This window comes from Lissotriton helveticus (genome assembly GCF_964261635.1).
Source record: "Lissotriton helveticus chromosome 1_1 unlocalized genomic scaffold, aLisHel1.1 SUPER_1_unloc_88, whole genome shotgun sequence".
NCBI classification, from domain to species: Eukaryota; Metazoa; Chordata; class Amphibia; order Caudata; family Salamandridae; genus Lissotriton; species Lissotriton helveticus.
The window spans coordinates 630,076-655,974 of NW_027611734.1; the positions used below are offsets into that span (position 1 = coordinate 630,076).

Consider the following 25,899-nt stretch of genomic DNA (forward strand, 5'->3'; position numbering starts at 1 on the left):
AAGTGCGTGGTTCTAAAATCAACCGGCGCTCTTCACAGCTTGTCTAGACCTCGCACCCGTGTCCAGGAGCGCAGGACTAGACCGACAACTTCTACCGCGGTCCTCCCTGTTGGTAGTACAGGGGAGAATACCCAGTTCCGCAGTATAATCACTTGCGACCATTTGCGAGCGGGTAATCTTTGCAATGCCCATTTAATGGCAGAGACTGCGGGACAAAGAAGAGCTTTGATTTCTTTTTCCTACACCTTGACAGTACCCCTTCGCAAGGTTAAGCCTCCGGGCTGAGGTTTGTGAGGATTTTGCAAGTGAAAAATGTTGGTTAATCGGGGAGCATGAACATCTGATTGTTCCACCCACGACCTATCCTCTGGGCCAAAACCCTTCCAGTCTACAAGATAGAAGATTTTCCCTCGAATGGACTTTGAAACTAAGATTCTTTTAACTTAAAATACTTCTCGTCCTTTCACTAAAATAGGTTCTCTATTCCTCAATTCTTTCAAATGGGGTGAAACCTTTTTAAGAAGAGAAACATGAAACACTGGGTGTATTTTTAGCTGTGGTGGTAGTTTTAGTTTGAAAGTCACTGGATTCACTACTTGCTCCACAGGAAATGGACCTATAAATCGGGGTTGAAACTTTCTATTTCCTTTAAGCTTTAGGTTTCTTGTGCTTAACCATGCCCTGTCCCCTGTACTCAAATCTGGTTCAGGTCTTCTTTTTCATCTGCACTTTGCTTGTAGCGTTCCTTAGCTTTCATTAAGTTCTTGGTGGCAGACTTGTGTACCTTGCTAAGATGCAAAGTTTTGTGCTGCAGGCACCAACACTTCTTGAGAGGAAACCTCAGAATTAGGATGCCTTCCATAATTCAAGTAGAAAGGGGGAAAACCAGTAGAGGCATTCTTAGCATTATTATGTGCAAACTCTGCAGTCCAAAGAAGATCAAGCCACTCTCCCTCTTGATCCAAAAGAAACAGTCTGAGATACTTTTCTAACTCTTGATTGGCCCTTTCAGTTTGACCATCTGTTTGTGGATGAAAACTCGTTGGGTAACGTGTCTCAATTCCCAAACCCCTTGTACAAACCTTCCAACAATGGGATAGAAATTGAGATCCACGATCTGTGATCAAAACCTTTGGAATAATACCATGTATCTTACAACACGTTAATTGAATTGTGTGGCTATTTGTTTTGCAGATGACTTCCCTTTCAGGGCAACAAAATGCGCCATTTTTGAGAACGAGTCTTCCATGAGTAATACTGAACTGAATCCCTGACTAGAAGGCAATTTAACAATCAAATCCATAGTCACAGTGTGCCAGGAAAATGGAGGGGTAGGCAAAGGTCTCAATAGACCCAGAGAAGCCAGCTTATTTGTCTTCCCTATTGGACAAATCTCACAGCCTTCCACATAAACTCGAACATCTTTGGACAACCCTGGCCACCAAAACTGTCTCCTTAACAACTCCTCCGTTCAGTGGATTCCAGGGTGACCAGCCAATGGACTGTCATGACAGTCGATCAACGCTTGTTGTTGAAGTTCTTTGATTGGTAAGTACAAGGCCTTGGAATGAAACGGTAATCCATCGACAATTTCTTGAGTTGACTCCTTCTCTGCCAAGCCGCGTATTCCTTCAGAAGGTAAGGCTTCTTTGACCTTGTCTACAAGAGTTTTCTCACTAGTGGCTCCAACGATCTTAGTTTCAGGAATTATCTTTTGATCACTAATGGGACTCTTTCTTCCATCCGTGTCAATGCGAGACTTGGCATCTACCTTTCCATTATTTCTTCCTGGCCGATAAGTTATTACAAAGTCATAATTGGCGAAATACAGGGACCACCTAAGTTGGCATGGTGTGAGCGTTCTGGCAGACTTCAGAAACTGAAGATTCCGGTGATCGGTGATTACCGTCACCACATGTTTTGCTCTGACTAGGTAATGTCGCCATTCTTGGAACGCATCTTTGATAGCGAGGAGTTTTTTATCTGAAATAGTATACGTTATTTCCACTGGTTTCAATTTTCTAGAGTAATATGCCACCGGATGCAACTGTTCGGTCTCTTTGTGTCTCTCTGAAAGTACCTCTCCGATGGCCTGTTTAGAAGCATCAGTCTCCAAGTAAAACAGTTGAATAGGATGCGCATGCAGCAGAATTGGTGCAGTGGTAAAACTCTTCTTCAAGAACTGGAAAGCATCTTCTGCCTCAGCAGACGATTAAAAAGGTACTCCTTTCCGTAGCAATTTAGTAATTGGTGGTACCTTCAGGGAAAAATCTTGAATGAATCTCCGATAGAAATTTGCAAACCCGATGAAGCTCTGTATCTTTCACAGAGGTTGGAGGAGGCCAATTTAAGACTGCCTCAATGTTTTTAATATCCATGGTAAGACCTTCTGGAGCAATTACAAATCCCAAGAAATCCACAGGTTTCACCCCAAAAGCGCATTTTTCAAGTTTTATGTAAAGCTTGCTTTCCTTCAGGCAATGCAAAACTCTTTTGACCCGTTGGTGATCTTCTTCTGATGAGGAATAAATCGAAATGTTGATGTAAACAATCTTGCATTGATCAATGAACTCCTTCAGGACATCATTAATGAAGTACTGGAAGGCTGCAGGAGCGTTGCTCAAACTGTAGGGCATCACTTGGTACTCATATAATCCATACTTTGTTCTGAATGCTGTTTTTCATTCCTCTCCACTTCTCACTCAAATTAAATGGCACTCCCCATGTAAATCTAACTTTCTGAAGATTTTTTCATCTTTTAGTTCATCTAGAACATGGGTACTCACAAACTTTCTCTCGGGGGCCAAATTTACAGTGTGGTTTGTGGCCACGGGCCACACCGGTGGAGGCGGAGTCAGTGGGGGAGGGGGAAGGGGCTAGAACGAAAAAAACTGAAACTGTGACCATGAAGTTGAACACAGGCCCCTGCAGCTGACGCGTTCATCCACTGAGCCAACAGACCAGTATACACACACATCTCTCTTTCTCTCTCCCTATCTCTCCCTCCCTCTCTCTGTCTCCCTCCTTCTATCTCTCTCGCTCCCTCCTTCCCCCTCTCTCTGTCTCCCTCTGTCTCTCTCCCTCCGTCTATCTCTGTCTTACCTCTCTTTTTTCTCTCTCTCCCTCCCTCTATTTCCTTCCCTCTCTCCGTCTCCCTCCATCTGTCTCCCTCTATCTGTGTCCCACTGTCCATCTCCATCTGTCTCCCTCCCTCTGTCTGCCCTCTGTCTGTCTCCATCCCTCACTCTGTCTCCCTCCCTCTGTTTCCCTCCCTCTCTCTGTCTGTCTCCCTCCCTCTGTCTGTCTCCGTCTGTCTGTCTGTGTCTGTCTCCCTCTGTCTGTCTCCCTCTCTCCCTCTGTCTCCCTCCCTCTGTCTATCTCATCCCTTCCTATGTCTGTCTCCCTCTCTCCCTCTGTCTCTCTATGTCTCTATCGCTGTCTGTCTCTACCTCTATCTGTCTCTGCCTCTATCTGTCTCTGCCTCTATCTGTCTCTGTCTGTCCCTGTCTCTGACCCTATCTAGCTCCGTCTGTCCCAGTCTCTATCTGTCTCTGCCTCTGTCTCTATATGTCTTTATCTGTCTCTATCTGTCTCACCTCACCCGGCTCTCACTCCCTGCTCTGTCCTCCACCTCCCTCACCGGGCTCTCACTCCCTGCTGCCCTCCACCTCCCTCACCCGGTCTCTCACTCCCTGCTCTGCCCTCCACCTCCCTCACCCGGGCTCTCACTCCCTGCTCTGCCCTCCACCTCCCTCACCCGGACTCTCACTCCTTGCTCTGCCCTCCACCTCCCTCACCCGGGCTCTCACTCCCTGCTCTGCCCTCCCACCTCACAGGGCTCTCACTCCCTGCTCTGCCCTCCACCTCCCTCACCTGGGCTCTCACTCCCTGCTCTGCCCTCCACCTCCCTCACCCGGACTCTCACTCCCTGCTCTGCCCTCCACCTCCCTCACCCGGGCTCTCACTCCCTGCTCTGCCCTCCCACCTCACCGGCTCTCAGTTCTTGCTGTCCTCCCCCCTCCCACCCCCTCTCCCCTGTTTGTCAGCCTGGCTGACACAGCCTCCCGGGCACCCCAGTACTTCACAGGTCTTTAAACGACCATTTGTCTGTTAATGAGGCTTTGTTCACCTCTTAGTGCCCCTGCAGCTCCACTCTTGACTGTGGCTGGAATCGCCCGGGGCCCCCACAGAGCAGGCTCTCTGATTACGCACTGCTGCTCCCCGAGATGTTTGCTGAAGTTAAAAAAAACAAACACACAGGTGCGATGTGTCTCAAGCTCCGCGGGCCGCCACTGAAGGCTTGCCGGGCCGTACTTTGAGTACCCCTGATCTAGAATAACTGAAATCAGGGGAAGAGGCTAACGATTCTTTATTGTAATCTTGTTCAAGGCACGATAATCTATACACAGTCTCAGATCTCCGTCACATTTTGGAATGAAAAATAACGGTGAAGAAACGGGGGACTGTGAAGGTCGTATGAACCCGTTTTCTAAGTATTTCTTAGGATGACGGTTTTCAGCTTCAGTAAGCGCATACATTCGGCTACAAGGAAGGTTAGATCCAGGTTCCAAATCAAATTTTGCAGTCATACCAGTGATGTGGGGGCAACTTCTTTGATTCCAAACCACTGAAAACTTCAGCAAACTATTGCTATTCTACCGGAAGACTCAGTTTGCACCTCAAACATCTGATTGTTCCACCCACGACCTATCCTCTGGGCCAAAACCCTTCCAGTCTACAAGATAGAAGATTTTCTCTCGAATGGACTTTGAAACTAAGATTCTTTTAACTTAAAATACTTCTCGTCCTTTCACTAAAATAGGTTCTCTTTTCCTCAATTCTTTCAAATGGGGTGAAACCTTTTTAAGAAGAGAAACATGAAACACTGGGTGTATTTTTAGCTGTGGTGGTAGTTTTAGTTTGAAAGTCACTGGATTCACTACTTGCTCCACAGGAAATGGACCTATAAATCGGGGTTGAAACTTTCTATTTCCTTTAAGCTTTAGGTTTCTTGTGCTTAACCATGCCCTGTCCCCTGTACTCAAATCTGGTTCAGGTCTTCTTTTTCATCTGCACTTTGCTTGTAGCGTTCCTTAGCTTTCATTAAGTTCTTGGTGGCAGACTTGTGTACCTTGCTAAGATGCAAAGTTTTGTGCTGCAGGCACCAACACTTCTTGAGAGGAAACCTCAGAATTAGGATGCCTTCCATAATTCAAGTAGAAAGGGGGAAAACCAGTAGAGGCATTCTTAGCATTATTATGTGCAAACTCTGCAGTCCAAAGAAGATCAAGCCACTCTCCCTCTTGATCCAAAAGAAACAGTCTGAGATACTTTTCTAACTCTTGATTGGCCCTTTCAGTTTGACCATCTGTTTGTGGATGAAAAGTCGTTGGGTAACGTGTCTCAATTCCCAAACCCCTTGTACAAACCTTCCAACAATGGGATAGAAATTGAGATCCACGATCTGTGATCAAAACCTTTGGAATAATACCATGTATCTTACAACACGTTAATTGAATTGTGTGGCTATTTGTTTTGCAGATGACTTCCCTTTCAGGGCAACAAAATGCGCCATTTTTGAGAACGAGTCTTCCATGAGTAATACTGAACTGAATCCCTGACTAGAAGGCAATTTAACAATCAAATCCATAGTCACAGTGTGCCAGGAAAATGGAGGGGTAGGCAAAGGTCTCAATAGACCCCGAGAAGCCAGCTTATTTGTCTTCCCCATTGGACAAATCTCACAGCCTTCCACATAAACTCGAACATCTTTGGACAACCCTGGCCACCAAAACTGTCTCCTTAACAACTCCTCCGTTCAGTGGATTCCAGGGTGACCAGCCAATGGACTGTCATGACAGTCGATCAACGCTTGTTGTTGAAGTTCTTTGATTGGTAAGTACAAGGCCTTGGAATGAAACGGCAATCCATCAACAATTTCTTGAGTTGACTCCTTCTCTGCCAAGCCGCGTATTCCTTCAGAAGGTAAGGCTTCTTTGACCTTGTCTACAAGCGTTTTCTCACTAGTGGCTCCAACGATCTTAGTTTCAGGAATTATCTTTTGATCACTAATGGGACTCTTTCTTCCATCCGTGTCAATGCGAGACTTGGCATCTACCTTTCCATTATTTCTTCCTGGCCGATAAGTTATTACAAAGTCATAATTGGCGAAATACAGGGACCACCTAAGGTGGCATGGTGTGAGCGTTCTGGCAGACTTCAGAAACTGAAGATTCCGGTGATCGGTGATTACCGTCACCACATGTTTTGCTCTGACTAGGTAATGTCGCCATTCTTGGAACGCATCTTTGATAGCGAGGAGTTTTTTATCTGAAATAGTATACGTTATTTCCACTGGTTGCAATTTTCTAGAGTAATATGCCACCGGATGCAACTGTTCGGTCTCTTTGTGTCTCTCTGAAAGTACCTCTCCGATGGCCTGTTTAGAAGCATCAGTCTCCAGGTAAAACAGTTGAATAGGATGCGCATGCAGCAGAATTGGTGCAGTGGTAAAACTCTTCTTCAAGAACTGGAAAGCATCTTCTGCCTCAGCAGACGATTAAAAAGGTACTCCTTTCCGTAGCAATTTAGTAATTGGTGGTACCTTCAGGGAAAAATCTTGAATGAATCTCCAATAGAAATTTGCAAACCCGATGAAGCTCTGTATCTTTCACAGAGGTTGGAGGACGCCAATTTAAGACTGCCTCAATGTTTTTAATATCCATGGTAAGACCTTCTGGAGCAATTACAAATCCCAAGAAATCCACAGGTTTCACCCCAAAAGCGCATTTTTCAAGTTTTATGTAAAGCTTGCTTTCCTTCAGGCAATGCAAAACTCTTTTGACCCGTTGGTGATCTTCTTCTGATGAGGAATACATCGAAATGTTGATGTAAACAATCTTGCATTGATCAATGAACTCCTTCAGGACATCATTAATGAAGTACTGGAAGGCTGCAGGAGCGTTGCTCAAACTGTAGGGCATCACTTGGTACTCATATAATCCATACTTTGTTCTGAATGCTGTTTTTCATTCCTCTCCACTTCTCACTCAAATTAAATGGCACTCCCCATGTAAATCTAACTTTCTGAAGATTTTTTCATCTTTTAGTTCATCTAGAACATGGGTACTCACAAACTTTCTCTCGGGGGCCAAATTTACAGTGTGGTTTGTGGCCAAGGGCCACACCGGTGGAGGCGGAGTCAGTGGGGGAGGGGGAAGGGGCTAGAACGAAAAAAACTGTGAAACTGTGACCATGAAGTTGAACTCAGGCCCCTGCAGCTGACGCGTTCATCCACTGAGCCAACAGACCAGTATACACACACATCTCTCTTTCTCTCTCCCTATCTCTCCCTCCCTCTCTCTGTCTCCCTCCTTCTATCTCTCTCGCTCCCTCCTTCCCCCTCTCTCTGTCTCCCTCTGTCTCTCTCCCTCCGTCTATCTCTGTCTTACCTCTCTTTTTTCTCTCTCTCCCTCCCTCTATTTCCTTCCCTCTCTCCGTCTCCCTCCATCTGTCTCCCTCTATCTGTGTCCCACTGTCCATCTCCATCTGTCTCCCTCCCTCTGTCTGCCCTCTGTCTGTCTCCATCCCTCACTCTGTCTCCCTCCCTCTGTTTCCCTCCCTCTCTCTGTCTGTCTCCCTCCCTCTGTCTGTCTCCGTCTGTCTGTCTGTGTCTGTCTCCCTCTGTCTGTCTCCCTCTCTCCCTCTGTCTCCCTCCCTCTGTCTATCTCATCCCTTCCTATGTCTGTCTCCCTCTCTCCCTCTGTCTCTCTATGTCTCTATCGCTGTCTGTCTCTTCCTCTATCTGTCTCTGCCTCTATCTGTCTCTGCCTCTATCTGTCTCTGTCTGTCCCTGTCTCTGACCCTATCTAGCTCCGTCTGTCCCAGTCTCTATCTGTCTCTGCCTCTGTCTCTATATGTCTTTATCTGTCTCTATCTGTCTCACCTCACCCGGCTCTCACTCCCTGCTCTGTCCTCCACCTCCCTCACCGGGCTCTCACTCCCTGCTGCCCTCCACCTCCCTCACCCGGTCTCTCACTCCCTGCTCTGCCCTCCACCTCCCTCACCCGGGCTCTCACTCCCTGCTCTGCCCTCCACCTCCCTCACCCGGACTCTCACTCCTTGCTCTGCCCTCCACCTCCCTCACCCGGGCTTTCACTCCCTGCTCTGCCCTCCCACCTCACAGGGCTCTCACTCCCTGCTCTGCCCTCCACCTCCCTCACCCGGGCTCTCACTCCCTGCTCTGCCCTCCACCTCCCTCACCCGGACTCTCACTCCCTGCTCTGCCCTCCACCTCCCACACCCGGGCTCTCACTCCCTGCTCTGCCCTCCCACCTCACCGGCTCTCAGTTCTTGCTGTCCTCCCCCCTCCCACCCCCTCTCCCCTGTGTGTCAGCCTGGCTGACACAGCCTCCCGGGCACCCCAGTACTTCACAGGTCTTTAAACGACCATTTGTCTGTTAATGAGGCTTTGTTCACCTCTTAGTGCCCCTGCAGCTCCACTCTTGACTGTGGCTGGAATCGCCCGGGGCCCCCACAGAGCAGGCTCTCTGATTACGCACTGCTGCTCCCCGAGATGTTTGCTGAAGTTAAAAAAAACAAACACACAGGTGCGATGTGTCACAAGCTCCGCGGGCCGCCACTGAAGGCTTGCCGGGACGTACTTTGAGTACCCCTGATCTAGAATAACTGAAATCAGGGGAAGAGGCTAACGATTCTTTATTGTAATCTTGTTCAAGGCACAATAATCTATACACAGTCTCAGATCTCCGTCACATTTTGGAATGAAAAATAACGGTGAAGAAACGGGGGACTGTGAAGGTCGTATGAACCCGTTTTCTAAGTATTTCTTAGGATGACGGTTTTCAGCTTCAGTAAGCGCATAAATTCGGCTACAAGGAAGGTTAGATCCAGGTTCCAAATCAAATTTTGCAGTCATACCAATGATGTGGGGGCAACTTCTTTGATTCCAAACCACTGAAAACTTCAGCAAACTATTGCTATTCTACCGGAAGACTCAGTTTGCACCTCAAACACCATCATCTTTTGCTTGCATAATAAAGCTGCTAGATTTCCATCTTGCTCGTTCTGCTTTTTTCCGAAGCAATTCTCCAACCAATAACTTGGTTGTGTTCAGTTAACCAAGGCAAACCCAGGATGATTCCAAACTGAGGAGCATCGATCAAGTTAAATTGAATCTCTTCCTTCTGACCTTCAACAGAGACAACTTCCACAACTTCTGTGTGACTGGTTATTGGGCCGGAAGATACATTTGTACCCTCAACAGCCCTAACTGCCTCACTTCTCTCTTTAGGTAATGCCTCAGACCAATTTTCGAGGCATATTTGAGGTCACAAAAGTTCCCCGTAGCACCGGAGTCCAGCATCACGGCCACTCCTGAAAGAACTCGGTCTTGAAATCTTAGGGTCCTCGTCAGAATAAGGTGTGGATCGGAAGATTGTAGAATATTGGCCACCTGATGAGAAATTGGAGTTGTATCCTTGTTAGCAACCACCAGCCCAACTCCTTCTACTAGTGGTGCAGAGAGTTTTCCTTCTTGAAGGTTTTTGGCTTCTTGGGACATTTCTTTACAAAATGTTCACTGATACCACAATAAAGCCATAGATTATTCTGTCAACGCTTTGCTTTCTCTTCTTTGGAAAGGCGGCCTCTAATAGTTCCAATTTGCATAGGTTCGACTGCATGTTCTTTATCACCAGATTTAACAACCTATGTGTTGACCCGGTCAAAGCGTGGTACACTGGGCCGAAATTTGCATTGTCTTTCACCCCTTCTTTCCGTTTGTCGATAGTCTATCTCAAAAACGAAATCAATCAAAGCTGAAACTTCTGTAGGGCGATTTGGGATCGGTGACACCGCATCCTTTAAGTTCTCTTTCAAACCCCAATAGAACAAGGCTGCCCTTTTGGCCTCCGGCCATTCAGTTTCTACAACAAGTTTGTTAAATTGGGCCAGGTAAGTGACACGCTCTCGATTCCCTTGCCTCAACTCCAGTAATTCATTACCCGACTATCAAAAATTCACAAAAACACTTTCTTGAATTCCTCGAAGTTCTATAAAATTGGGGAGTCTTGGGTGACCAGGGGCATTGACCATGAAGCTGCGTCTCCATTGAGATACGACAAGATGGAAGTTCTACAAGATTGTGCATCTGGGAAGACAGTAGGTCGACATATGTGGTACAATGAGCACTGAGTTAAGAAATGTGGGCCTTCGTTTAAAATTTGATTACCATATTTTTCTCCCTGACTCCCATCAACTCTTGTTGAATCTCCTTAAGAATATTTCCTAATTTTTTATAATTGAACCCTTTAGCCATTCTGCTCAGGTGAGTATTGACGTGGGCACTTCACTCTGATAAGGGTCGTGGTTACTCACAGTGCCAACACTCCCAGGAGCAGAACTATGAGATTTTTACAAATTCGGAGCAGAACTATGAGATTTTCCAAAGTCCACCACTGGTTTTCCCACAGCCACCAACTGAAGAGTGTACTAGTAGCCGTGTGAACACAGCCGGGAAAAAGGGGAATGGAACAGAGAAGAGACTACCTGGCCATCTGGCTCTTCCACTCTACATCTTCCTTTCTGCCGTACTCCGTTTTATGCCTTTCTTACTCCCTCTCTCTCTTCAAGCATGAGTGGAAATCGATGTAACAGAAAAGCACACCATTACTAATTTCCTTCAATTCCTTCTCCACTTTCTTACTCTCTCACTTTCTCTCTCTCTCTCTCTCTCTCTCTCTCTCTCTCTCATTTATATATATATATATATATATATATTTCCTTACCCAGAGAGCCTATGGCTTTTGCTCCTAATCTATTCTTCAATATAACTATTTTATTCTTTGGTAACCTGCATTATAAACAAAATTTTCGCACCCTTTCGGTGAGTTAATTTATTCTTTTTCACTCATTCGTTCATTCCCTCACTGCCTTACTTTCTTATCTTCTGAATTCTTCTTACTTCTCCCTTAGAAACCTTCTGGAGCCTCTGTCATCAACCAAGCAACAAAGAAATCAGGAACTGAAGTATTCAATGGGTAAGGGTTAATTATTCTCTTTATATTTCTTTTTTCCTATTCACTTTAAATTGGTATTTCTCTCCAGTTCTAAATTACCGAACTAACCGAGGCACCGAAGCGCTCTAAAATCAATCGGCGCACTTCACAGCTGGTCTAGACCTCGCGCCCGTGTCCAGGAACTCAGGACTAGACCGGCAACTTCCACCGCGGTCCTCCCTGTTGGTAGTATAGGGGAGAATGCCCGGTTCCGCACTATAATCGCCCGCGACCTTTTCCGAGTGGGTGATCTTTGCAATGCCGGTTCAATGGCAGATACTGCGAGACAAAGAAGAGCTTTAATTACTAGTGCCTGACCTGTGTTATTGCATTGTTTGCATCAGATTCTCCTACTGCTTGGCCCGTGCTATTGCATTATTTGCATCAATCCTAGTGCCTGGCCCGTGTTATTGCATTATTTGCTTCAATCCAAGTGCCTGGCCCGTGTTATTGCATTGTTTGTGTCAGATTCTCCTACTGCTTGGCCTGTGTTATTGCATTATTTGCTTCAATCCAAGAGCCTAGTCCGTGTGATTGCATTGTTTGCATCAGATTTTCCTAGTACCTGATCTGTGTTATTGCACTGTTTGCATCAGATTCTCTTAGTGCTTGGCCTGTGTTATTGCATTGTTTGCATCAGATTCTTCTAGTGCCTGGCCTGTGTTATTGTAGTGTTTGCGTCAGATTCTCCTAGTGCCTGGCCGTGTTATTGCATTGTTTGCATCAGATTCTCTTGGTGCCTGGCCTGTGTTATAGCATTGTTTGCATCAGATTCTTCTGGTGCCTCGCCCGTGTTATTGCAGTGTTTGTGTCAGATTATCCTACTGCTTGGCCCGTGGTATTGCATTATTTGCATCAATCCTAGTGACTCGCCCGTGTTATTGCATTATTTGCTTCAATCCAAGTGCCTGGCCCGTGTTATTGCATTGTTTGTGTCAGATTCTCCTACTGCTTGGCCCGTGTTATTGCATTATTTGCTTCAATCCAAGAGCCTGGTCCGTGTTATTGCATTGATTGCATCCGATTCCCCTAGTACCTGATCTGTGTTATTGCATTGTTTACATCAGATGCTCCTCGTGCCTGGCCTATGTTATTGCATTGTTTGCATCAGATTCTCCTCGTGCCTGGCTTGTGTTATTGCATTGTTTGCATCAGATTCTCCTCGTGCCTGGCCCATGTTATTGCAGTGTTTGTGTCAGATTCTCCTACTGCTTGGCCCGTGTTAGTGCATAATTTGCTTCAACCCTAGTGCCTGGCCCGTGTTATTGTAATGTTTGCATTAGATTCTCTTGGTGCCTGGCCCGTGGTATTGCATTGTTTGCATCAGATTCTCTTGGGGCCTGGCCCGTGTTATTACATTGTTTGCATCAGATTCTCCTTGTGCCTGGCCCGTGTTATTGCATTGCTTACATTAGATTCTTCTGGTGCCTGGCCTGTGTTATTGCATTATTTGCTTCAATCCTACTGCCTGGCCCGTGTTATTGCATTGTTTGCATCTAGTGCCCGGCCTGTGTTATTGCATTGTTTGCATCTAGTGCACGGCCTGTGTTATTGCATTGTTTGCATTAGATTCTTCTAGTGCCTGGTCTGTGTTATTGCATTGTTTGCATCACATTTTTCTAGTACATGGTCTGTTATTGCATTATATGTGCTGCTTTTGGTATGGTATTATTCTAATAGTTGCAGCTTTTCTAACAAACATGGTACCTTTTATCCCAATCAAGTGCATCTAACTGCAAGGTCACTGCCCTCTTCCTGCAGTGTTGTGTGGCCCTTTAGGCTCCGAGTGAATTTTCCCGATTCATGCCCTTATATAGGTAGGATTCACATTGCCCTTATATAGGCATAGAAATCAAGTCCTTACTTAGACATATCCCATGCAGACCAAATATAGGCATGGCTACTTCCACCCGTACCAAACGTCATAACGATTACTTGGAAAATCAGCTTAAGCAGTTAGGGAACTTCTCCTTGCTCGAATATTGATTTGTCCAAGAACTCATGTACTTTGCAAAGAACAACTGTTCCCTAGGGGTTCTTTCCTGACGTTATTATGCCCGACTTCATGTCAAAATGTGGCATTCCTAGACACCTTCAAGGTATAAATATACCTCCACTTGCTCTAGAAAGACACGGTGGTTCGGAGCAGTTCGACTATACACTTGCCCGACGGAGCTCGCTAAAGAAAGTGCCGAAGGAAGCCGACCTTCCAGCTGACGCACTGATCGGGAAGCTGTCACTTCTCCTGCAGAGAATCCAGCTCCAGTGTTTCCAAGCTCCCCTTGCGGGGAGTTGGGAAGTCGAGTCCCAAGACAGAGATACCAGACCTCCTTCATTCTAACGAAGGTATGGAGCCTATTAGAACCTAGAGAAATCTTGGATAGATTCTTGGCAAAGAAATCTAAACCTATTCTACACAATACTTACTTCTTCCCTTGTACTAGACTTAGGTTAGGTACATTGGAGTAGGCGTATTTTAGAAGCACCAGTTGAGTATTTTAGCCTGTGTATTTATGTATGTATTTTTATATGGCTTAGAACCCATACAATGCTCTTACAGTATTATTTTATAATACTATTCTCGCTGTACGCATTATACTTCGCAGTCTGCTTAACGATTGTAGCAGTTCACTTCTCTTGTATGAGAAAGAAGACTGTTCAATAAACCTTTTTATTGAAAATGCCTGTCTTACTATTTCTCTGCAACTCTGTAGAAACGAAGCATGCACGATTGACTGAGTAAAATACGTATCTATTGTTTCCTCCACTCTAGAGATATGTTTCTCATTCTTGGGAAACAAAGTTCTCATGTTTATGCGGTTATCAGAAACTAATCCCTTCTTGTGAATTCGAGAAAGTTTCTAGTGACCACTGAGCTAGCTGACACTCACTATTAAGTTTAGTATATTCAATAGAGACCTAGTCGACCTCAGTCCTACGTCTAATCTATAGGATATATTATTCCAATGCGTAGAGCCTATTGGGAATATAGGAACTACGCTACAGCAGTAGCAATCTACTTCCCATTTATGAAGCAACAGACAGCACAGCATGCCTGCCAGAGATGTCGTAGGGTCAGAAACAGTACATAGGTAAATAGGTATAATGGAAAACTAACTGATGAGTACGATTTTAAATGAAGAAGCTGCTGTGATAGACGGCAAAACATCCATGTCGAAACATCAGTAGTAGGACAATGGTACATGGAACGATAATAGTAGATTTATTTATACGTCTATGCAGTGCGTGTCACTTAATGTTCTTTTCTCCCACTCTCATGAGATGGTTTTACAAGGCAACTCCGAGCTCACTGAGTGTGGAGCTTCCACGAATCCCAGAGACGGGCCGTTCCAAAGACGGTAACAGAGAAGGTTGAAAGATCTGAGTCTTGATCCTGGCAGATGGACTGGTGATCCCTGAGGGGGTGTAGTTGGTCTGTGTGTTGCCATGGCTGTCCAGTGGATGTAAGAAAATGTCAGCAATTTGTGGAGGGCCCTCTTTTGGGTGAGAACCTCCCAGCTTCATGCAATACGGACTAGAGGGTTTGTGTCTGCGCAGGATGAGTTACATTCTGATAGCTAAATGGAGGACCTTGTCCAAAGGGGATAGATGTTACCAAGGATTAACATCTTCAGTTACGACAGATAGAGAAAGTCCATTTACCTCCAGGTGCTAGAAAAGCTTTCTGCACTCTGCTGGTGCAGGCAGGCAATGGTAAACAAAAATTGGTTCTGTCGGAAAGTGAACAATTTCTTAGTTACACAACATATATTCCTATAACTTTTCTTACTTAGTTATACTTGGAAGTATTTGAATAGGAAAATCACACACCACACATTTTTTATCAAAAAAGAGAGAAGGGTTGTTATTCATCAATCCCTTTACAGAAATTAATTTTCAACACTTAAAAATTGGTTGTCCATACAATAGATTTTCAAAACAAAGTGCACAAGTGAATAAATTGTGATCAAGTGATTTGAGTGTATAATACAGTGAAACAATTTTTACAGCTAAAATTAAAAGAAGTACAGGTCCAACAATGGTTTCAATTTCCACAGACAGTACAATTATTTCTATTTTTCTGCTGGGATATAGCAAGGACCAATTGGAAAGTTAACGTCGACGTTTCGACCCTGGAGTACGGTGCTGTCTTATTAGCAACCAGTTCGGGTCTTCATCAGGACGAAAGAGAAGAAGGGACAACCTACAATTAAAAAAGGCGTGCCTGTTTTAGTACGGGGTGTGTGAAATTGACAAGTGGGTGATAACACCCTTCATTTAATTGCTCACCTGAAATTTCGTATTTTGGGGTGGGGGGGGTTGCTTGGTTTAGGCGTCCTATTTCTGCCTCTATAGGACGCCTAAACCAATTGGTCCTTGCTATATCCCAGCAGAAAAATAGAAATAATTGTACTGTCTGTGGAAATTGAAACCATTGTTGGACCTGTACTTCTTTTAATTTTAGCTGTAAAAATTGTTTCACTGTATTATACACTCAAATAACTTGATCACAATTTATTCACTTGTGCATTTTGTTTTGAAAATCTATTGTATGGACAACCAATTTTTAAGTGTTGAAAATTAATTTCTGTAAAGGGATTGATGAATAACAACCCTTCTCTCTTTTTTGATAAAAAATGTGTGGTGTGTGATTTTCCTATTCAAATACTTCCAAGTATAACTAAGTAAGAAAAGTTATAGGAATATATGTTGTGTAACTAAGAAATTGTTCACTTTCCGACAGAACCAATTTTTGTTTACCATTGCCTACCCAGGTTCTGAGGGTTACTGGGTTACCCCATTACAAGTAATGGTGCAGGCAGGCAGGCGGGTCAAGAGAGCGACCCTTGACCCTTCCAGGTAGGTCGCTCCCCCTCCGCACAGCACCGCCTGTGCCCGTTCTCTCCCTCCCTGCCCCGTGTCTCTCTGCCCGGTTTTTCCTTCTGCTCCACATGCGACCCCTGTGGCTCTCTGCCCGTGGTGCCTTCTGTTGCTTAGCTGCCCCTGCACTTCTGTGACGTTTCTACCCTTGTTTGTGACCTTTGTGCCCTCTGTCCACTCGTTTCCCCCCATTTTTTGTGACCTTTTTCTGCCATTTCTTGTGACTTTTGTGCATCTGTGCTACTTGTTTGCCCCCGTTTTTTGTGAACTTTTCTGCCCTTTCTTGTGACCTTTGTGCCTCTGTTTACGACAAGGGGGAGGGGGTTTCGATGGGCAATTTCCACTCGTTAAGAGTGGTAGGTCCAACCTCAGCGTGTGCCCTAAAGTCGTAAGTTTTACAAAAAGGCTTGGCTGTTCCTCAAATTGGTGAATGTACGTGTCACACTAATGTTTGGATACTGTTGGTCTCAATGAGTCCTACAGTTGGGCATCCATTTTTTGGGATGTAATGCCCTCACACACCCTTTCAGGTGTCATGCTTCATCATCTGAGATGCTCCTCGTTGGGTCGGCGGTGCAATAACCAACGGGCAACACCTTAAAGAGGGGCACTTTAGCGGAGATCTTTTATCCAACTGCCGTCAGATGAAGTGAGGGTGTGGGGCCAGAACAGCGTAGACGTATATGTGAGTTAAAATAAAGCTAGGAGTACCAGTATCAAGTTTATTCTCGTGGTCCCCTGCTTTAATTAAAATGAAAGACTAGCCGGTACTCGTTGGAATTCAATATTTCCTGTATGAGTCTCAGTTAGTGTGTGATCTAAATGGTCAACATGTTTCTCGCGTGTGTGTACAATGACAGGCGATTCTTCAGGACCTTAGTAATGAAAGTATCTATAGTAGAAGACTGTCTACGTTCGCAGGATCTATCTGAGTTTCTAGTGTACTATTCTAAAAATCTCACAAAAGGAAATGTGTTCCATGTGGTAATATACCTGTGTTGTGCTGCTTCTGCCTAATGTGTCAAGTACACACGCTACAACAGTACCCGGCGGACTGTACATCGGGTTCATACATCCAAAATTTGGTTAAAGTCTCCCGTGCGTCCAGCTTCTCGACCTACCCACGCCGCTGGGTCTGGGTGCCTCTTTTCCACTCGTTTCCCCCCGTTTTTTGTGACCTTTTCTGCCCTTTCTTGGGACCTTTCTGCCTCTGTTCCACTCGTTTCCCCACGTATTTTGTGACCTTTTCTGCCCTTTCTTGGGACCTTTCTGCCTCTATGCCACTCGTTTCCCCCTCAATTGTTGTGCCCTTTTGCCTTCTGTTTCCTTCGTCGCCCCTCGCCACTGTGTCCACCGCCCCCCCTGACTGCCCATTTGCTGCCCCCACCTCCCGCCTCCCAGCTGCTCCTCCCTTCCACCTCCCCATATAGGCTGGCCCCTTCGTGGTGAGGAGAGCGACCCTTGACCATTCCAGGTAGGTTGCTCCCCCTCCGCACAGCACCACCTGTGCCTGTTCTCACCCTCGCTGCCCCCATGTCTTTCTGCCCGGTTTCCCTTCTGTTCCCCTCGCTGCCCCCATGTCTCTCTGCCTGGTTTTTCCTTCTGCTCCCCTCGTGGCCCCCGTGTCTCTCTGCCCGTTTTTGCCTTCTGTTGCTTAGCTGCCCCTTCATTTCTATGACCTTTCTGCCTTCTGTGTCACTCGTTTCCCCCAGTTTTTTGTGACCTTTCTGCCCCTTCTTGTGACCTTTGTGCCTCTGTGCCACTCATTTCCCCCCGTTTTCTGTGACATTTTTGCCCTTCCTGTGACCTTTTTGCCTTCTGTGCCACTCGTTTCCCCTGTATTCTTATGACCTTCTTGCCCTTTTTATGACCTTTCTGCCCTCTGTGCCATTTGTTTCCCCCTCAATTGTTGTGCCCTTTTGCCTTCTGTTTCCTTCGTCGCCCCTCACCACCCCCGCAACTGTGTCCCCTGCGGCTCCGCCCCCTGACTGCCCATTCGCTGCTCCCGCCTCCCAGCTGCTCCTCACTCCCACCTCCCCACACATGCCGGCCGCTGCGCGTTCGCGCTGCTGGCATGCAGCAAGCCTGTCTGCACCTGCCCGCGCCTGGACCGCGCCCAGCGCAAGAACCCCTGGCCCCCACACCCGCCACCACTATGATGCCAGCACTCTGCAAGCTCTCAACCCCGGACGGACCCACAACTGCTTCAAGGCCGCCCCGAAACGCACACACGCTCCCTTCACCTGCCAGAACTGAAGCTACACCAGCCACAGAGCCGACAAACCACTCGCCAAGAAAGACCTCAACCACCTCCGATGCATACTACTGAACACCCGCTCCGCACGCAAACACTCCGTCGAGCTCTGGGACCTGCTCATCACAACCTCCCCAGACGTCACCTTCCTGACAGAGACCTGGTTGAACAACTCCTCCGCACCCGACATCGCCGTAGCCATCCCACACGGCTACAAGATCACCCGCAGAGACCGCATCAACGGAGGTGGAGAAGGAATCAGCATCAGGGTCTCGACTAGCACTGACGACGCGCTCAGCACCGCCGAACACATGCATTTCCAGATCCACACAGACCCTAATTCCACCCTCAGAGGCACCCTCGTATACCGGCCCCCCAGACCCCGCCCCCAGTTCAGTGACTCCATCGCCGACTTCATCAGCACGCACGCCCTGACCTTCACCGACTACATCCTGCTCAGAGATCTGAACTTTCACCTTGAGAACAACAACGACAACAACTCCACAACCCTGATCGATAACCTCGCCAACCTCGGACTGAGACAACTCGTCACAACGCTTACCCACTCCGACAGGCCACAGGCTCGACCCTGTCTTCTCCTCAAGTCCGCATGTCTCCGTCAGCCACACAACCGAACTCCTCTGGACCGACCACCGCTGCATCCACATCACCTTCCAAAAACCCACCACACACCACCGCACCCAACAGATCCCCCACCGCTGCTGGAGCAAAATCACCGAAGACCAACTACATGCAAACCTTGCTCTTAGCCCACCCACCGAACCCTCCAACACCGACGTCGCTGCCCACAACCTCAGATGCTGGATCGAGGACTGCGCCAACACCCTCTCCCCACTGAAGAAACCCCCCCACAGAGACACCAGCAATAGGGCCAGCTGGTTCACCCCAGAACTCCTAGATTCCAAGCATGCCTGCAGGAAATTAGAGAAGAAATGGCAACGTGAACAAACTCCGGACAGCAACGCAGCACGCAAGGACGCCGTCCGCAACCACCACCACCTCATCAGGGCTGCCAAGAAGACCTCCTTCAAAGACCGCCTCGACATCAACGCACACGACAGCAAGGAGCTCTTCAACATCGTGAAGGAACTCTCCAACCCCAGCTCCAACACCAACGACATCCCGCCGTCGCAAGCCCTGTGCGACTCCCTCGCCACCTTCTTCCATCGCAAGATAGCAGACATACACGACCGCTTCAACACCCAGACAGCCCCAACAGACAGCAACACAATAGACCCTCCGCACACCATCGAACACATGCCTTTGCTAGCCTGGACCAGCGTGAGCGTCCATGACACCATCAAGACCATGCTTTACCTATCCCAAAGTCAGAAAACATATAGTAAGCAAAGTAAACAAGTCAGGAAAAGGGTTTACCAGGCAAAAAACGTTGGAGCCAACTGTCGCTTGCAAAATGTTACACAATCTCAGCAAGCTTCGACATACAGTATCTACAGGGCAATATACAGATGAATTAACTGCAGAACTGTTTAAGCGTCTGTAAAAGCTTTTCAGTAGCGAGGTCCATAAACACATTTAGCTGGCAGCTAGTGATTAAACAGGTGACCTTAGTTTGTGGCTATGTGACATGTTCAAGGCGCAAACATGCAAGTGAGGGCCGCCTGGTAAACCACAGCTTAGTGCAAATATATATTAGTGCACCGGTATTGAGGTAATGGCCTGGTTGCAAATATCAGAATTGTCTGAAAGCAAGGAGGGGCCAGAGCTAACAGTCCACCACGATCATTGTAACTCAGCACCCACCCACCCACTCACAGTGACGGTAAAGGTTGGTCTTCCTACCCATGTCGTGACCTCCATTTGCACTAAGCTGTGGTTTACCAGGTGGCCCTCACTTGCATGTTTGCTCCTTGAACATGTCACATAGTCACAAACTAAGGTCACCTGTTTAATCACTAGCTGCCAGCTAAATGTGTTTATGGACCTCGCTACTGAAAAGCTTTTACAATTGTAGGCGGATGCCTTATGTTGTTCCCTTATTATTTTTTCCATCTGTACCCCAACAGGCTTCTGCAATTAAAACAGGCAATGATTAATACAGTCCTGATGATGATCCCGGTTTATTAGGAGCCAGGGGATTGAAACGTCGACGCTTAAACAGTTCTGCAGTTAATTCATCTGTATATTGCCCTGTAGATACTGTATGTCGAAGATTGCTGAGATTGTGTAACATTTTGCAAGCGACAGTTGGCTCCAACGTTTTTTACATGTTAAACCCTTTTCCTGACTTGTTTACTTTGCTTACTATATGTTTTCTGACTTTGGGATAGGTACAGGATTGTGCCCTATCTAAATGTGTGTATGTGACCTCCCCTAGGTCAATTGATTTCTCCTTGATCATACATTAAATATTTCCTCACCCGGCTGTGTGGAGAAAATTTTATTATAGTACTGATTTCGGTCTATAATTTCATTGTTTATTTTATTGAACTATCCTTAGGACCTTTGTTCTCTATAATAATTGACTACCCATGGTCCAGGGTATCCATTGGGCTCCCTTGTTTACTTAAAAAACCATCAAGACCATGAGCACAATCCACTCCGGCTCACCGTCAGACCCTTTCCCGCACCACGTCTTCAACAAAGCAAGCAGCTCCATCGCACCCCACCTATGCAACTTCATCAATCTCTCCCTTGAGACCGCGACCTTAACAGAGAGCTGGAAACACGGCGAGTTCACCGCCCTACTCAAAAAACCCAAGGCAAACCCAAGAGACCTCAAGAACTTCCGACCCATCTCTCTGCTCCCCTTCCCGGCCAAGGTCATCAAGAAAATTGTTAACAGACAGCTAACCCGATACCTCGAAAACAACCGAATCCTGGAACCTTCCCAGTCAGGGTTCCGCAGCAACCACAGCACCGAGACAGCCCTCATCGCCGCCACCGACGACATCAGGACCCTGCTAGACAAGGGGAAGACTGCAGCCCTCATCCTCCTAGACCTCTCCACCGCCTTCGACACAGTCTGCCACCGCACACTACGCGCATGCCTCCAGGCCGCAGGGATCCGAGACAAGGCCGTGGAATGGACCACCTCCTTCCTCTTCGGCAGAACCGAGAGCGTCTGCCTCCCCCCGGTCCATTCCGAAGCCTCAGAGATCCTCTGCGGCCTACCTCAAGGATCCTCCCTCAGCCCGACACTGTTCAACATTTACATGGCCCCGCTCGCACACGTCGCCTGACAGCACGACCTCAATATAATCTCCTACACCGACGACACTCAGCTGATCTTCTCCCTCACCAAGAACCCCATCACCGCCAAAGCCAAATTCCATGACGGAATGTAGGCTGTTGCCAACTGGATGAAGATCAGCCGTCTGAAGCTGAACTCGGACAAGACGGAGGTGCTCATCCTCGGCTCCAACCCGTCAGCCTTGGCGACTCCTGGTGGCCAACGGCACTGGGGGCAGCCCCGACCACCAACCTCCACGCACGCAACCTGGGAATCATCCTCGACTCAACACTTCCAATGACCAAGCAAGTCAACATCGTCTCCTCCTCCTGCTTCAACACCCTCCGCATGCTCCGCAAGATCTACAGATGGATCCCGACAGATACAAGAAAGACAGTCACCCAGGCCCTCGTCAGCAGCAGACTCGACTACGGAAACGCCCTCTAAGCGGGAGCCCCAACCAAGCTCATCAATCGACTACAATGCATCCAAAATGCCTTGGCACGACTGAGCCTCGATGTACCACATCACCCCCACCTGAGAAACCTACACTGGCTCCCCATCAACAAGAGGATATCCTTCAAGCTCCTCATCCACGCACACAAGGCACTCACAAGAACGGCCCAGCCTACCTCAACAGACGGCTCTCCTTCTACACCCCCAACTGCCAGCTACGCTCCGCCGACCTCACTCGCCACCGTCCGTCGCATCCGAAGAACGACCACCTGCGCGAGATCCTTCTCCGACCTCGCCGCCAAGACATTGAACACCCTCCCACTGAGCCTACGACAGACCCAAGACCTGCTGACCTTCAGGAGGATACTAAGACCTGGCTGTTCGATCAGTAGCGGCCCCCGGCTTAATAAATGACTGATTGTTTCTCTAGTTGGCATTTGCCAGGGGATGTTCAGATACATTGGTTGAATTAAACCTTGGAGCAGCACTTGTAGCGTTGACTCTTGGAGTCTTGTAGTGTGTGCTGGAGGCGGTAGAACTGTCTTAATGTTCCATAGAGCTCAGAAAATCCAGACTCTCTATCTCAGAGCTCGACCTCTGTGGCTTGACCAGTAGAACTGCAATAAAGAAGATGACCTTGACCAGTTCTACCTCTCCCAACCTTTGAACGGATCCATGAGGAAATAAGTCCTTGTCTGGAAAGCAGATCCACACAAGGAGCAGCTGACAGAAGACCCTGCCTGGGAGGAAGATCTGCACAAGGCGCAGCTGACAGAAGGTCCTGCCTGGAAGGAAGATCTGCAGAAGGTGCAGCTGACAGAAGCCCCTGCCTGGAAGGAAGATCTGCACAGGGCACAGCTGACAGAAGGTCTGCCTGAAAAGAAGATCTGCACAAGGTGCAGCTGACAGAAGCCCTGCCTGGGAGGAAGATCTGCCCAAGGCGCTGCTGACAGAAGTCCTGCCTAGAAAGGAAGATATGCACAAGGCTCAGCTGACAGAAGTCCTGCCTAGAAAGGAAGATATGCACAAGGCGCAGCTGACAGAAGTCCTGCCTAGAAAGGAAGATCTGCACAAGGCACAGCTGAGAGAAGTCCACCCTGGAAGGAAGATATGCACAAGGTACGACTGACAGAAGTCCACCCTGGAAGGAAGATATGCACAAGGCACAGCTGACCGAAGCCCCTTCCTGGAAGGAAGATCTGCACAAGGCACAGCTGACAGAAGTCCTGCCTAGAAAGGAAGATATGCACAAGGCACAGCTGGCAGAAGTCCTGCCTAGAAAGGAAGATATGCACAAGGCGCAGCTGATAGAAGTCCTCCTGGAAGGAAGATATGCACAAGGCACAGCTGGCAGAAGTCCTGCCAAGAAAGGAAGATATGCACAAGGCACAGCTGATAGAAGTCCTCCTGGAAGGAAGATATGCACGAGGCGCAGCTAACAGAAGTCCAGCCTAGAAAGGAAGATATGCACAAGGCACAGCTGACAGAAGTCCTGCCTAGAAAGGAAGATCTGCACGAGGCGCAGCTGGCAGAAGTCCTGCCTGGAAGGAAGATCTGCACAAGGCACAGCTGACAGAAGTCCTGCCTAGAAAGGAAGATCTGCACGAGGCGCAGCTGGCAGAAGTCTTGACTGGAAGGAAGATCTGCACAAGGCGTAGATGACAGAAGTCCTGCCTAGAAAGGAAGATATGCACATGGCACAGCTGGCAGAAGTCCTGCCTAGAAAGGAAGATCTGCACGAGGCGCCGCTGGCAGAAGTCATGACTGGAAGGAAGATATGCACAAGGCACAGCTGACAGAAGTCCAGCCTAGAAAGGAAGATCTGCACAAGGCGCAGCTGACAGAAGTCCACCCTGGAAGGAAGATATGCGCAAGGCACAGCTGAGAGAAGTCCTGCCTAGAAAGGAAGATCTGCACGAGGCGCAGCTGGCAGAAGTCTTGACTGGAAGGAAGATCTGCACAAGGCGTAGATGACAGAAGTCCTGCCTAGAAAGGAAGATATGCACATGGCACAGCTGGCAGAAGTCCTGCCTAGAAAGGAAGATCTGCACGAGGCGCCGCTGGCAGAAGTCATGACTGGAAGGAAGATATGCACAAGGCACAGCTGACAGAAGTCCAGCCTAGAAAGGAAGATATGCACAAGGCACAGCTGGCAGAAGTCCTGCCTAGAAAGGAAGATCTGCACAAGGCGCAGCTGACAGAAGTCCACCCTGGAAGGAAGATATGCGCAAGGCACAGCTGACAGAAGTCCAGCCTAGAAAGGAAGATATGCACAAGGCACAGCTGGCAGCAGTCCTGCCTAGAAAGGAAGATCTGCACGAGGCGCAGCTGGCAAAAGTCCAGCCTAGAAAGGAAGATATGCACAAGGCGCAGCTGGCAGAAGTCCTGACTGGAAGGAAGATATGCACAAGGCACAGCTGAGAGAAGTCCACCCTGGAAGGAAGATATGCACGAAGCGCAGCTAACAGAAGTCCTGCCTAGAAAGGAAGATCTACACAAGGTGCAGCTGGCAGAAGTCCTGACTGGAAGGAAGATCTGCACAAGGCACAGCTGACAGAAGTCCTGCCTAGAAAGGAAGATCTGCACGAGGCGCAGCTGGCAGAAGTCCTGACTGGAAGGAAGATCTGCACAGGGCGCCGCTGACAGAAGTACAGCCTGGAAGGAAGATCTGCACAAGGCGCAGCTGACAGAAGTCCTGCCTGGAAGGAAGATCTGCACGAGGCGCAGCTGACAGAAGGTCTGCCTGGCGATGACCTTAAAGCAGTGAGAGACCAACAAACCACAAGATCCGTCAAGCCCAGCTAGCCACACTGGACACAATGTACACCAAAGGCCTCATTTAGATTTCAGCGGATGGTTTATTCCATCACAAATGTGACAGGTATCCTGCCCGCCCCATTAAGAATGCATTACATCCTGTGGCAATTATAATAAGGCAGGCAGGATATCTGTCACGTTTTGATAATGCCTTGCCGTCGTTTGCAGAGTTTTACTCCGCGGAACTCCACGAAGTGCCATAGAAACTCTGTCGCACTCTGCAGACTTCCGCTAGTGCAGAGTTTATTAAGTTGCACTGCTCTCACTGATTTTTAGTGCCAGTACTATAAAAGCCTGCTTTAACAATTGCATCATTTAATGATCAAGAATTTCTTTTTTCAATTTTCAATCTTAGAAAACAAATATATATACTGTGTGTACAACAACATAAACAAGTATTATATATACTATTATATACAATAAATATACAACACATTTGAAATGACAAATTTTTCACTTATACCACATCCATACTTCTTTCATCCTTCCCAAACATACTACAAACAAAACAATCCCAAAGGGCACCAAAATCCAAATATAAAATGAAAATAGATTTAAATCCAAATCATCAATGGTCGAAATTATTCTGAAATGATGTTTAAGGCACTTTTTTTGTAACAAATTCTTGACAAAAAAGCGGATTGAGATGAGCTATGGTGATTCCTTAGAAAGGGTGACCTGGGATAATGGTCGACGCGTTTCGAACCCTGAAACTTGTGGGGTTCTCATCAGGACCAAGAAGACTCTACAAAAAACAAAACATAACCATTTGTAGGTGAACTAAAAAATTAACTTAAGTGTGCCTCCCCAATGGCGCTTCCCCTACCTTGAGTCTTTGCTACCATTCTCCTATGTAGTGGTGGTATATGGGAATCTAAAAAAATTGTTGAAAGTTCTGATTAGGTCCTTCTTTACATGACAAACATTGCAGGTTAGTCATATTCATGCATCACATCTCTTATTCTCTCATTCTCTACCCCGACACTTACCCCAATGGGAGGAAGATGATCTGATGGCGGACACACAGCGTGGGCGGCTCGCCTAAGGCTGTTGAGTAGTTTGGATGATCTTTTTCTGTAAGGTTAAAAAAGTAACCACCAATTACGGACTTGTGACCTGCGTTAGCACTTGGTTAGCGCCGAACTGGAAACGCGCTCGCATATTGAAACCTTTCTTTGCTGAGCTGCGCGCCACAACCG

General features: G+C 47.3%; 1 pseudogene; it reads left to right on the forward strand.

Moving 5' to 3' along the window:
* LOC144806567 (uncharacterized) overlaps positions 1 to 25,899 on the forward strand; it is a 55,809-nt pseudogene that overhangs the window by 3,800 nt on the left and 26,110 nt on the right.